This window comes from Heliangelus exortis, chromosome 5 (genome assembly GCF_036169615.1).
Source record: "Heliangelus exortis chromosome 5, bHelExo1.hap1, whole genome shotgun sequence".
In the NCBI taxonomy this organism is placed as follows: Eukaryota; Metazoa; Chordata; class Aves; order Apodiformes; family Trochilidae; genus Heliangelus; species Heliangelus exortis.
In genome coordinates this window covers 11,206,354-11,218,812 of record NC_092426.1, presented here as the reverse complement: position 1 = coordinate 11,218,812, position 12,459 = coordinate 11,206,354, and the positions used below count along the sequence as shown (strand labels likewise).

The 12,459-nt window shown below is 47.6% G+C and overlaps 1 long non-coding RNA gene across 4 annotated transcripts in view; it reads right to left on the bottom strand.

The window, feature by feature from the left end:
• Positions 1 to 9,286, bottom strand: part of LOC139796950 (uncharacterized) — a 228,709-nt gene extending 219,423 nt beyond the window's left edge. For 2 of the 4 annotated variants that reach the window (XR_011726221.1, XR_011726222.1), the window contains exon 1: positions 8,924 to 9,021. This is a non-coding gene — a long non-coding RNA (uncharacterized lncRNA). Of the gene's footprint in view, positions 1 to 8,923 lie in introns of all 4 variants that reach the window. The other 2 variants (XR_011726223.1, XR_011726219.1) reach the window with 2 other exon arrangements.
• Positions 9,287 to 12,459: the final 3,173 nt, after the last annotated feature.

The following is a 12,459-nucleotide window of genomic DNA, read 5'->3' as shown; positions in this document are numbered from 1 at the left end:
TGAAGTGCACAACCTGTGCAACCCCTATCCTGTGAACGTATTTGAAACCAAAGGGCACTAAAAGTCTTCAAAACACTGTAAGAAAGCAGAAAATTTTATTCCCTTTGGCAAAAATGAAGGCAGCTTCATGTGTTGACTTGGACTCAGACTATCAATTGCTTTTTCCTATTTCTACAAGACACATTCAAAGTTGTATTAAGGGCCCAATATCATGTTGTAGGTCTATGAACACTCATTCATTCCTGTGGTGACAGTCTTCTGCAGACAGATAAATTAACAAATTTCAGCATGTAAACTGGTTACAGTCCTTGTTGTTGGGAGCAGTAAAAGTCTACAAATTTACTTTTTTAATCAAGCTGAAAATGATAATCTAAAGCAATAGGATGATGACTTCTGTCTGCATAGAGAAGAAAGGGTAAGCTGTTGCAGAAAAAATAACATTTACTGATGATACACAAATTTTAAGAGAGACAAGTGTGAACAAACAAAAGCTGTTTCATCAAATTCTGTAATACAGATATGCAAAGGAAAAGCCAATATGCCTTACTTTAATAAAATGTAGATAATGACAGGTAGTTAACTCTTTCGAAATCAGTGATGCTGAAAACCCTGAAAGTGGATTTCCTCATTTCTCTGCACAGTACATTCTGTTTGGCCTATCATGGGAAAATCTCTTTTGTTTTAGTCAACTTCAAAGTTTATTTTGGTGCAAAGTTCCCCTCAGATACAGTGATGTGACTACCTGACCTAAGCCCCAGTGTAGTAACAAACACACAGGCTACTTTTCCTCCTACAGCGTCTTTTGCAATGTGTGCTGTTCATGTGCCAAAAGCTCTTTCACTGATAGACTATTTATTGGGAAATTAGGTAAACTGGTCAACTATGTGTACTGATTAAAGGTAAAAACACTGATTAAAGCCACCTAGAACAGACAAGCGGGGATTTATAGCAAGAGAGAACAAGCTTGATGGAGGGAAGGGCAGTGAAAAAAAGATAAAAAAGGACTCTAAATTAGGCCGATTTGATTTAATGAGTTTATGTATACACCATGTATTTACAAGGCACCATGATAATCGTTGGATCCATCAAGAAACAGTACCCACGTGTGAGCAGAGGCCCAACAGTCCAGAAGTTTTGAACAGGGCTTTGCTGAGCAAACTGTCCAGGAAAGGCAGGAATTTGTTATGCAGAGATGAGGCACTTACAAAGTGAGATGACAGCTGAGCATGGGTTTGTGGAGTCTAGCAAGGCTCACACAGGGCAGCTGTGTGCCTGCATCCCTTTGCAGACCTATCTGCTAGAATTTTACACAAGTTTACACAGGCCATCTGTGTAACAGCCCAAGTGACAGCCCACCACACCAGCGTCTGAAAAGCAATGCCATCTCACCCTTCTGACCACCCACTGCCACAGCTCTTTCCACTATAAGCCACTGATTCGGAAACAAATATCTGTGCAGAGCCATTTCTCATGGAAAGCAGAATTTAACATCCTGGGCACCAAGCTGTAAGGGAGTGGGGGTCTGAGAGGCAGATACCCTGGCAGAAGCAAATCTGGTACTGGCTGGAGAGATGCTGCCTGAAGTGTATTTTGCAAAGCCTACATTTTATTGCACAGTTCCTTAGCTACTCCACACTGTGCTTCTGTACACTGCACTATATAATCTCCCTGCGCAGTAGGTGGGCTGGCTATTTTTAAAGTGCTTTGGATGAGTTTAGGCTGATCATTATGCCTCTTTGATTTTCCTCCTTTTTGCAAAAGAGACCGAATTTTGACTCAGAAATACATATATTTGGCAAAAGAAAACAAAGTCAGACTTTATATAAAATTTACACTAAACATAAAATTAAGTCTAAGTAAAAGGCAAATCATTTTGATAACTGGTTAATAAGTTAATAAAGATACAATTCACCAACCTACTGGAGTTGAACATTACAGTGATTTATAATTCTCTGGAATATTTTTTACTGGTGTATTTATAACTGGTAACACCACATGGTCTTCACATGTCTAGCAATCTCTGCAGGAGCTGTTTATTATTTAGGAAAAGCACATTAATGAAATCTTAGCATAAAGTGAGTGACCAGACAATATATTATAAGATAATATGGTTTATAATCCATACATAAACTATTTACCAGACCATTCTTAAAATAACTGTTAACATATTAAGACAGCAGCAGTGATTCATCTATGATAAAAAAACAATAAATTAAAGGCTTGATATAGAAAACTCATCTATTGCTGTCAAAAGTGGAATCTAGTGAGCTCCAAAGCACTAATAAATACATGCTCCTGAATCCATTCTCAGGTTAAAGATTTTGAAGCTCAGCCACAAAAAGTGTTTGGATAATAAAGTGCCTCATTAATTCTTCCTGTCAGAGACAATAGGAGGATGTTGTATGCATTATCTGTGTCTTTTGCCGTGTAGCTGGCAGCAATGCTACTCTCCTCTAGGCTCTGCCTGAGTAGTTAAAACCTCACCACTCCTCCCTAAGGCAGGCACTCTGTATTCATATGGCACTGACAGCTGCTGCAAGAGAAGGGTTATGAACTCTTGCACTCCCACAACACAATTTCAAAGAGACTTTTAGTGCCAAGAGACTCACACAAAAGCTTGTTTACAGAATAGGAAGATGAATAGGGAAATAATGCAGTTGCTCCTGTGTCAAAATTTAACTAAATTCTTCATATAACCCCAAGGTCCTCCAATTTACATCCAAATATAGACTTAGACACATAGGAATAAGGCAATTCTAATACAAAGAGAACTTCTAGAAGAGCATTGTTTGAGCTTTATTGACTAGTTAGAAAGACAAACTGAATAGCCAATTTATCCTGGAAAGCATCAGGCCCTTTTTCTCAACTGACTGCTCTGCAACACATCTATACTGAATACACCCTCTGGGTCTGAACTCTTGGCTTGACCCAATAGAACTACCATTCCTGTGTACAGATTTGGATGCTTACCTTCCTCCTTATCCCTCCCTCTCTTCTTTTGAAACCAAACACTAGCTACATTAACACTTTTCTCTAGTTTCATCTAGATGGCTTAACTTCAAACCAGAACAGAGCAGAGGAGACTTGATTGCACAGCAACTCCCAACCTTTAACCATACAGCAACAATTAACAGAAACTTCAGTCACCACCTCTTTGCACTGAACAGAGATCCCTGAACAAACACACTCTTGCACACGAGCCCCACGATCCCTGGGAGGCTGCAGAATCATCAGTAGGAAAACCCACAGTCCAGAGTCTGACATGATCTGTGCGGACTGGCAGTAAATTCCAGCACAAACCCAACTGAATTTTTTTTTTAAAGTGCAGCTAAAGACAAACCTTCTGTTTTGTTTCCAGATCAGATAATGAGTTGTTTGTGATTTTAGACACTTTTGGGTTTTTGTTCTTCATCTCTGTCTGAGACCATCTTTGTCTGACCTGCATGTACTCCCAAAAGCTATATCTGGACCAGGACTGCTTCTCACTGTGAACTCTACATCAGCAATTCAGTGCATCAGAACACTTCTTTTAACTTGAAATGATCTCTTGTACTTGAGAGTCCTACAGCATGTACTTGAGAGGATCACTGGTACACAGAAAGAAGTTTTTCTCCTGGTAGAATGAAGGGTGATGTGGTAGGGTACCATCTAAGGTATCCCACTTGCCTTGGGGCATGTCCAGCACTACTTCTCCTTTACACACACATAAGGCACCCTTCAGACCTGAAGCCACCAAAAACTTTGCTGCTGGTAAAGGTACAATACTGACCCACAGTCCTAGAACCACAAAGGATTGTGCCCTAATCTTTCTGGTTTTGCAACACAAATACACTCTGTTTTTATACAGCACTTGGAGCACTTTGATGTAATTCTGTATCATTTTGCAAAGTTATAAAGTCCTTCAGGACTGCAGAATATCTCTGGAGAAAAAGAGCAGGAATGGGAGGTAGAGAATAGCAAAAATGCTAGCAGTAGCCTGTGAACTTAATGAACCTATTACAGAAACACCAGATGCAAAATGCAATATAGAGCTAAATTCCAGCACCCATTACTCACCCTGCTTTTGCAACATGAGTAAGTCATGCACGGAATCAGATACTGCACTGCATGAGACATCCAGTATAACCTGGACCACACTGCATGAGGGATTTTCTGTCCCAAAACAAAAGAAGAAAAATATGAGTGCAAAATAAAGTAGAAAAAGATGAAAATGTGAAAGTTCTTGGACAACATGTTATCAGAAGGAAAAAGTATGAGTTGCTATTACATTTATACCCTCTGAACTTTTGAGTAGCTACACAGACCATGTTCCTGTCAGGCATCTCAGGCATCTGCCTAGGGGTAGATGATATTGCTGGACATAAAGTACATTCTAGGGGGAAGGGGTCAGATTTTTTTTGTTGTCTTTAAACTTACTGAAAGTTCTTCCCAACTTTGTTCTAGCACCAGCTTAGTTTTTGCCAAGACTGTATGCATATGCTACCCAGTGTGTGGGATAGACAGACTTTAGAAATAAGGAAGAAACAAATGAGGTAGCTGCTTCTTGCTTTTTCATTCTCTCCTTAGTTTTTCAGTCTTTCACTGTGCACATAGATTGCAAACTGCATTCCCACTGAGAAATGCAGGAGATGTTAAATAAGGGGTAGTTCAATCAAACTGCTGTCTCTGAACACTTCTTTGTGCATGGTCAGTGTTGCAGTCTTTTCCTGTCCTGCACCATCACCAGTCACTTCACTGCAAGCCTCACATTTCCTGTCTTCCTTCTCTGCTCTCCAAACACCCTCTCCTTTCCCTTTTCCTCTTTCACTCGCTTCTTTTACTCCTATATTCACAAGGACACACCTTTGTATTATAATACTTGATCTCTCAATAATAAAGCTGACATTCTGGATCAAAGTTAAAAAGCTAAGTAACTGTGACTAATTATAAAGGAGGTAGGACTTCGAGGACAATTCACCAAGGAAGAAAATATGTCTGCACTGGAGAGCAGTCATTTTTTTGAAGCAGTCATTGTTTGGTTGCACTAAAAAAGCTGTGGTCAACAGCTCAATGTCCAAGTGGAGACCAGTGAAGAGGCTGGTACTGGGACCAGCACTGTTTAGCATCTTTGTCAGAGGCACAGACAGTGGAAATCAATACACCCACAGCAAGTTTGCCAACGACACCGAGCTGTGTGGTGTGTTCAGCATGCTGGGGGGAAGGGATGCCATCCAGAGGAACTTGACAGGCTTGAGAGATGGGCCCATGCCAACCACATGAAGTTCAACAAAGCCAAATGCAGGGTCCTGCACGTGGGTTAGGGCAATCCAAAGCACAAATAGAGGCTGGGCAGAAAATGGATTGAGAGCAGCCCCAAGAAGAACTTGGGGTACTGGCTGATGAGAAGCTCAACATGTGCTGCCAATGTGTGCTTGCAGCCCAGAAAGCCAATTATATCCTGGGTTGCATCAAAGGAAACATGATCAGCAGGTCAAAGGAGGTGGTCCTCTTCCTCTACTTCACACATGTGAGACCCCACCTGGAGTACTGTGGCCAGTTCTGGAGTCACCAGTATAATAAGGAGATGGACTGTTGGAGTGAGTCCAGAGGAGGGCCATGAAGATGATCAGAAAACTGGAACACCTCTCCTATGAGGACGGGCTGAGAGAGTTGGGGTTGTTCAGTCTGGAGAAGAGAAGGCTCCAGGGAGATCTTATAGAAGCCTTCCAGTACCTGAAGGGTGCCTAAATGAAAGCTGGAGAGGGACTTTTTTACTTTTTGTAAGGGCATGTAGCAATAGGATGAAGAGTAATGGTTTTAAGCTGAAAGAGAGTAGATCTAGGTTAGACATTAGGAAGAAATTCTTTGCTGCGTGGGTGCTGAGACACTGGAACAGGTTGCTCATGGAAGTTGTGGCTGCCCCATCCCTGGAAGTGTTCAAGGCCGGATTAGATGGGGCTTCGAGCAATCTGCTCCACTGGGAGGTGTCTCAGCCCATAAAAGAGTGGTTGAAACTAGATAATTTTTAATCCTAAATGATTCTGTGATCTCTAACATGATAAGGTCCTAAAATTTCCATTGACTAGTGGTTGGAAGATTTCCTATGTGGCAGCCAGCATCCAGACTGACATACTGGACAACCATACATTAATTTCCTCAAGGAATTTTTCAGTGCCTTCTCATTTTTGTGTTTGTGAGTAGCACTAGTTAATTGTTGTTTGAGTCTTCTTACAGAACTAATATGCAATGCTTCCACTAGCATCCTGCATGACTGCTGATGTACTGCATCTGGTCCATACAGCTCTGAAGTTTTGTTTCCCATTCAGTCAGTAATCACGGGCTGGTATTATCTTCCACAATAAACCAAAAAACACTGTCATTATATTCCTTATTTTCTAGCTTTAAACAAGCATTTAAGGACCATCCACATTTCTCAAATTACTTTTTCCTATTTGTCATTTTGTAGTGCCAGTGCAAATTAACTTGTACATTTTTGGACATAAGCTTGATGGCACATGCCAGCCCCTGATTTTCCAAAGCCAGAGTACACACATTTACAAATTAATGTAATACTTAAAATAATGCTTTGTTAAATGGCAAGCCTACAAAGAGAATTACTATGCTTCTACCATGGAAGAGCAGATGAACAAGGTTATCAATAGTAGTTTTATTCAAGAGTCACTGGACAACATGTGATATATTTTTAAGAAGAGAGCTTGTATATAACTCAGGAAATATGGTTTTCAACAAATGTCGACAAATTTTAATAAAGTACCTTAGGGTCCTTTCAGGTTTTGTTGATAATTTCTCAAGAATGTGTGTAGTTTCTGCAGCTGCACATCACAGGATTTCCAGAACGGGTTGACTCAGACACACCCAAGTATTCTTGTGGGGTTCTGTTAGTTACAAGGCACTCTATTAAAATGCACAGTTATGATTTGGCTATACTCTGCTTTAACTGTCTTCACATACTTCTACATATCTTGGTCTTGATACTGCTGGGCTTCCTAGCAACATGAAGAACTTAATGTGTTGATCCTTCAAAGAATTCATGATCCCAACAAAAACAGTCCCATTGATCTCAGCGAATTTTGGATCAGGTTAAACACTCAGAACAAAATCAAGAGCAACAGCAAAATCTAAACTTGAACTAGAGGGATAATAGGGTCTGTCTCTATTTTTGTAATTTTCTACAGCAATAGTACATTCACAGTCTGTGAAATTCTGACCTCAATAACATTATTGACTAACCTTCTACAGAAGGTTTCACTGATATATGAGCCTTGCAAGTGAGTTCACTTATGCTGTTATTTCTAATTTTAGAGTGAGCTGCCTAGGAAAATTGTGACAATGCCTATTCCTTAAAAATAATTATCAAAATAAATGTGTGAGGGATGGAGAATACTAAATTTATAAATTCAAAAACTTAAACAGTCAATGTCAATTTTTCATATATCTGATGCAATTTTCTAAATGGTTGCAGCATAACTCTAAATTACTAACAGGGCATTTGTCTTTTTCATTTCTTTTCTTTCTTTTTCTTTTAAATTTGCAGCTGCAAATCAATTCAAACTCATTCAGTGATTACCCAGGAGAAAACTTCTATTCTGTAAAGTGAACATTGTGCTTTCAGGACCTCTCTGAAAACTTTTAACAATGTTCCACCCTTGGGCCTTTCCATCCTCCAATCCCTAGCTTGAAAGCTTGCATTCTCACTAGCCATCCCTTTTTAAATATGCTTTTGTCAAACTGCACTGAAGTGAAAAATGTTCATGAAGAACTCAGTTTTATTATTTTAAACAGCAAAGGTTTGATGATCCTAGCATCTTATAGATTTTTTTTTTTTTAATTTTAGCCAAAAACAGCAATAAAATAGACCAGTTCCCAGCTTCCTGTGTTACAGCCAACAAAGTGATCACATTATTACTGGATAACATCACCTCTTTGGAATCAGGCTGCTAACTGAGGTCTTATTATAGTAGTGAATTCACACCGCCGCAGCTAGCAATGTCAGCATTTCTATTATAACAATCTCTTCCTCCTACTACTCTCTTTTCTCAAAGGACTGAAATTTGGACTTAAAAATGAACTTAAGGTTGAAGCACTGACAGTATAATCCCTGTCCATAAATCCATGGCTTATCATTTTAGCACATTCCTGACAAGTAGCTTTGGAGTATTTTTAAGGGCCTAGTCAAGTGTTCTTCCTACATCCAAAACCTAAGCATGTCTCCAGGGAACATAGCACTCATTCCCATTACCTTTGTGGGTTGAGTTTCCTAATAAATGAGCTGTTAATAATCTTTCAGTTTTGGGAAGCCACTGCTTTTAAAACTGTGCATCCAACCAATAGGATGGACAGGAAGATATATGTGGACACAGCTTCATTTCAAAAATCTGTTTCAGAGAAAGGATGCTATGCACAAAACATGTTTCTATAAAGCACTGCTGGTGCTGAACTTCGCAGTGTAAAGGATCTGAAAAATCTCCACCTGGGACCTCTGAGTAGAAGCACGAGACCTGTCACACACTTGCCATGAAGACATCTGCCATACGTTCTAGCTGGGACGTGCTACGAGGACTCCATGGAAACCACAGGCAGCTAAAACCCTGCAACTTGTTTGCTAAACAGGGCAGACCATCGGTCGTACATCACCCCGATGCTCCCTATCACTCCGACTCCGGCTTCCTTTCCAGGTCTCAGCCCCCCTCTACGTTCCCCACCCCGCCCTTCACCTGCCTCTAATTTGTGTTCGCCTCAGCCCGGAGGGATGCAGGACGCCCGCCGGGACACACTGCCCCGCTGGGGGGCCACGGACACAGGTCGGCCCCAGCCCACCCGCCCAAACCAGCCCTTGGGGCCCGAACGCAGCCTCTCCGGCCGCAGGCCCCGGGGCCAGGACACGAGGGACGGCCACCCCCTCCCGGACCCGACGGTCACTTACGCTGGGGGCGGGCGCCGCCGGGAGTGCTGCCGGCCGCGGGGGCCGGACCCCGGCCCCCTCCGACGGAGGTGCCGGAGAGGCAAGGAAGGGGCTGGGGGGGGGCGGCCTCCCTTTCGGTGTCGGAAGTGTGCATATTTTCCGGGGAAAAGGGCGTTTATTCCACTTTTCAGGAGCAGAGGGGACGGGCGAGTGATGGGGGGGAGGAATGTGTGCGAGGGGCGGCGGTGCCCGGGGAAGGGGGAGAGCTCCCCGCTTGAGCGGCGGATCCTCTCCCCGGCGGCTGCCTCGGCCCGCCGTGAGTCACCCCCGGCCGCGGCAGCCTCAGCCCCGCCGCGGCGTTGGCAGCCTGACGAGCCGCGCCGCCGAGCCGCCTGTGTCCTCGGATGAACTCGTCCGGGCTGCCAGCGCCAGCCGAGTGCGCGCAAGGCGAGAGCCGGGGCTGTGCCGGCGCAGCGGCGTGCGACAGCCCTTCGGCGGGGGATGGCGGAGCCGGGGCGGGGGTGGGAACGGGGGGGAGGGGGAGCCCCTCGGCGGCCTGGCCGGAAAGGTAAGAGTGGGACAGGGAAGGTGCATCGGGGGCACGGTCACGAATAGGGCAGGAGGCAGAGGGGAGGAGAGGGGGAAGCGCTGCCCCCCCGGCCGCCCGACCCCGAGGAGGCGGCTGAGTCTGCCCGGAGCGCGGGGAGGGGTCGGCGCGGCCGGGCCCACCGCCCCGGGGGCGAGGCGGGAGTGGAAGCGAGATCCTCTCCGCGCCGGGATCGCTCCCGAGAGCGGGGATGCTCATCGGTGCGAACAGCAACTACCACCACCATCCCCTGGCCCTGTCCTGTTAAAAAAAATAAAATAAAATAAAATAACAGCATCCTCTGCCCCGCGGCGCAAAGATCCGGCTCATCTTTGGCGAAAGGTGTGTCGTTGCACAACAGCCTTATCTCCCCGCTCCCGGCCGCGGGGAGTGTCAGGAAACAGGAGTAGTTGCCGGCAGCTGCGGCGATGTCTCGAAAGCCGCGGGCAGGGTCACTGCCCTCTCCCTCCCCCCACCCCTCAGCTCCGCTGCTGCCCTCCCACCGGCGTGAGTGTGTCCCCCAACTCCCCGTGCCACGCAAGCCGGCGGTGAGGGTGAGTGGGCTTATCGCCAGCGCCTTCCTTTGCTCCCACCTGTCATCTTTAGTTTTGCTTTAATTCTTTGCTGTCCGCCCTCCCCATCCCCAACAGCTGAAGCGGGAGAGAGTCCCTAAGGACGAGGCAGGCTGCCCCTGCGAAAGCACGGAAAGTTTGAACCCCGGGAAAACACCTAAGGCTCTCTGCCCTTATCCCGGGCTGCCCCAGCTCCGCGCTTGTCCAGGAGCTTTCGGTGAGCCCCAGCTACCGGGCTGGCGTCCGCCGGGGGTGCGCTACACCCCCGGCATCCCTCCGCGCCCTGCGGAGCGGGAACGCTGTGGAGAGGGCACCAAGCTCCCCCCGAGGAGCAGCGCTGTGAGGCGGGATGCCGCCAGGGAAGTGCTCAGCATCAGGGAGAGGCGACACGGGAAAGGAAAATTTTCCCTCAGGGAGGAAGCGGGTGGGACGTAGGAGCCCGTCTTTACCCCGGGAAGGAATGCCCTATCCGCACATGCAGAGCAAGTCGTCGCGAATCAGCAGGTGCCTCCGGGCCCCTTCGCTTCTTCCCCGCTCGGTCCCCTAGAACGGTACCCGAGAAAGCCCTGAGACAACACCTTAATAGCCGTAATAATTAAAAACAACAACAACAACAAAAACCCCCTTCTGCCTGGCCTTAATGATCCTTTACACACATTCCCCGCCCGCTCCCTCCCCCGTCCCTCGGTGAAGGGCACTGATTATTCGCACTCTGCTTGCCGAGAGCGCAGCTTCATAAAAGGACTTTATCCTCGAGTGACTCCATCGCTGGCTCCTCCTCCTCTCCCCAGCCCGCCGGCCGCCTCGCTTCGCTCTCAGCCCTAATTGGGCTCTTGCTAATATGATTAAAGCCCAGTTAAATGTTTCTTGATAAATCTTGTCAAGAGAGGATCCCCCCCGCCCCCTCCCCTCTCTCTGTAAGTTGTCAGAAGCGCGGTTACAGACAGGACATGCCCGGCTCCTGCTGTTCGTACTCTGGTGGGAAGTTGGCATTTCACAATTGTTCCTTTAACAGGGTTGTTTTGGAGCCGCTTCTGGGGATTGTTCCTCTTCAGGCCGGGCTTGCTGATAAGAACCGCCCGTGGCTTTTATGTAACACGTTAGGATTTGGTCCTGGTCCCAAAATCGCACTGTTTCTTTAGTCTTTTATTTCACCCGCCCGCCCCTCCCCCCGCTCCCGCTGCTGGGCTCTTACTACCCTGTTCCAGGAAAGGCTCTTGCTCGATGCGAGCCGGCCAGGCGCGATCGCCCCTGTAGGAGCCGCGCAGGTTCCGGCGGAGCTGCGCGGGGGCGAAAGGTGCGCAGGGGCTGCTGGCCCGGCCACGGCCGGCGGCGTGCAGCTCTGCGGAGTCCTGGTCACCACTGACCCCTCTCCGGGAAAAGCCTCGGAGTCCCGGCTCCACTCTTCGCTCCGGGAGCCCTCGGAAGAGGCTCTCCCGTTGCTGCCAGCCGTCGTGCGAGGCTCCCCGGCCGCCCGGCAGTTTCGCGGCAGCGGTCCGTGCAGACACCGCGCTCTCACCTTAACCTGCATCTCTTTTCTTGTGGTTTCACTGTAATTGGTCTCGGGGAATGAACCCCATCCTGCCCCCGTTATCACTTGGGGAATCTGGTTGAATTCGTAGGAATTACGAACCAGCAGACGGTGATGGAGAGCGAGGACGGCTCCCCAGGAGCCGGCCCCCCCGCGGGCTGGCAGCGCTGCGCTCGGGCTGGGGGTGCTTCTTGGCTCGCCCCGCCGGTTCGAGGGTGCTCGTTGGTGGTGCCGTTGGCTCGGTCCCTTATTGTTTTTCAGTTATCTTTGGGGGTGTCGAGCTTCGACTGGGGCTTTTCGAGGGCGTTTTAGTGTTTATTGCTTCAGCCCTTCTGGACTCGGGGGTTTGGGAGGGATGTGGTTGTTTGAGGGGAAGGGGGCAGGCTGTTTGCTACCCCGTCAAGCTTCCACGGACTGTAAGCTCATCGGTCTGAGGCTGAAGGTGGCATTTCCCTATAGCCCACCGGGCCTCGGGCTCCAGCCCGCTCCCCTCCTCTGCGGGGGCGAAGAGATGCTGCCTCACCGCGTTTCGGCGGGGAACACGCTCTGCCTTCACCCGTGGGAAGCGGGGGCACAGGTCGCCGAGGGACACGGAGCGACTGCCTCCGTCCCTTACCCCGGGGAGGGCGATATGTCCCCGAATCCCTCCCGTTGCCACCGTTTCGACCCCGCAGGCTATTCTTCTTCGTGCCCGGGGTTCGCCCGGGGGCAGGAGGCAGCAGGGACAGGAAGCTCTGTGGGAGACCGCGGAGGAAGACGGTCAAAACCAAACAAACGAAAAATCAACCCCAACCCCGGGGAGCGCAACTCCAGCAAAGGCTCCTGTTCTCTAGACAGGGGGAAACCTGAGCCAAGGGGCAAAACGCGA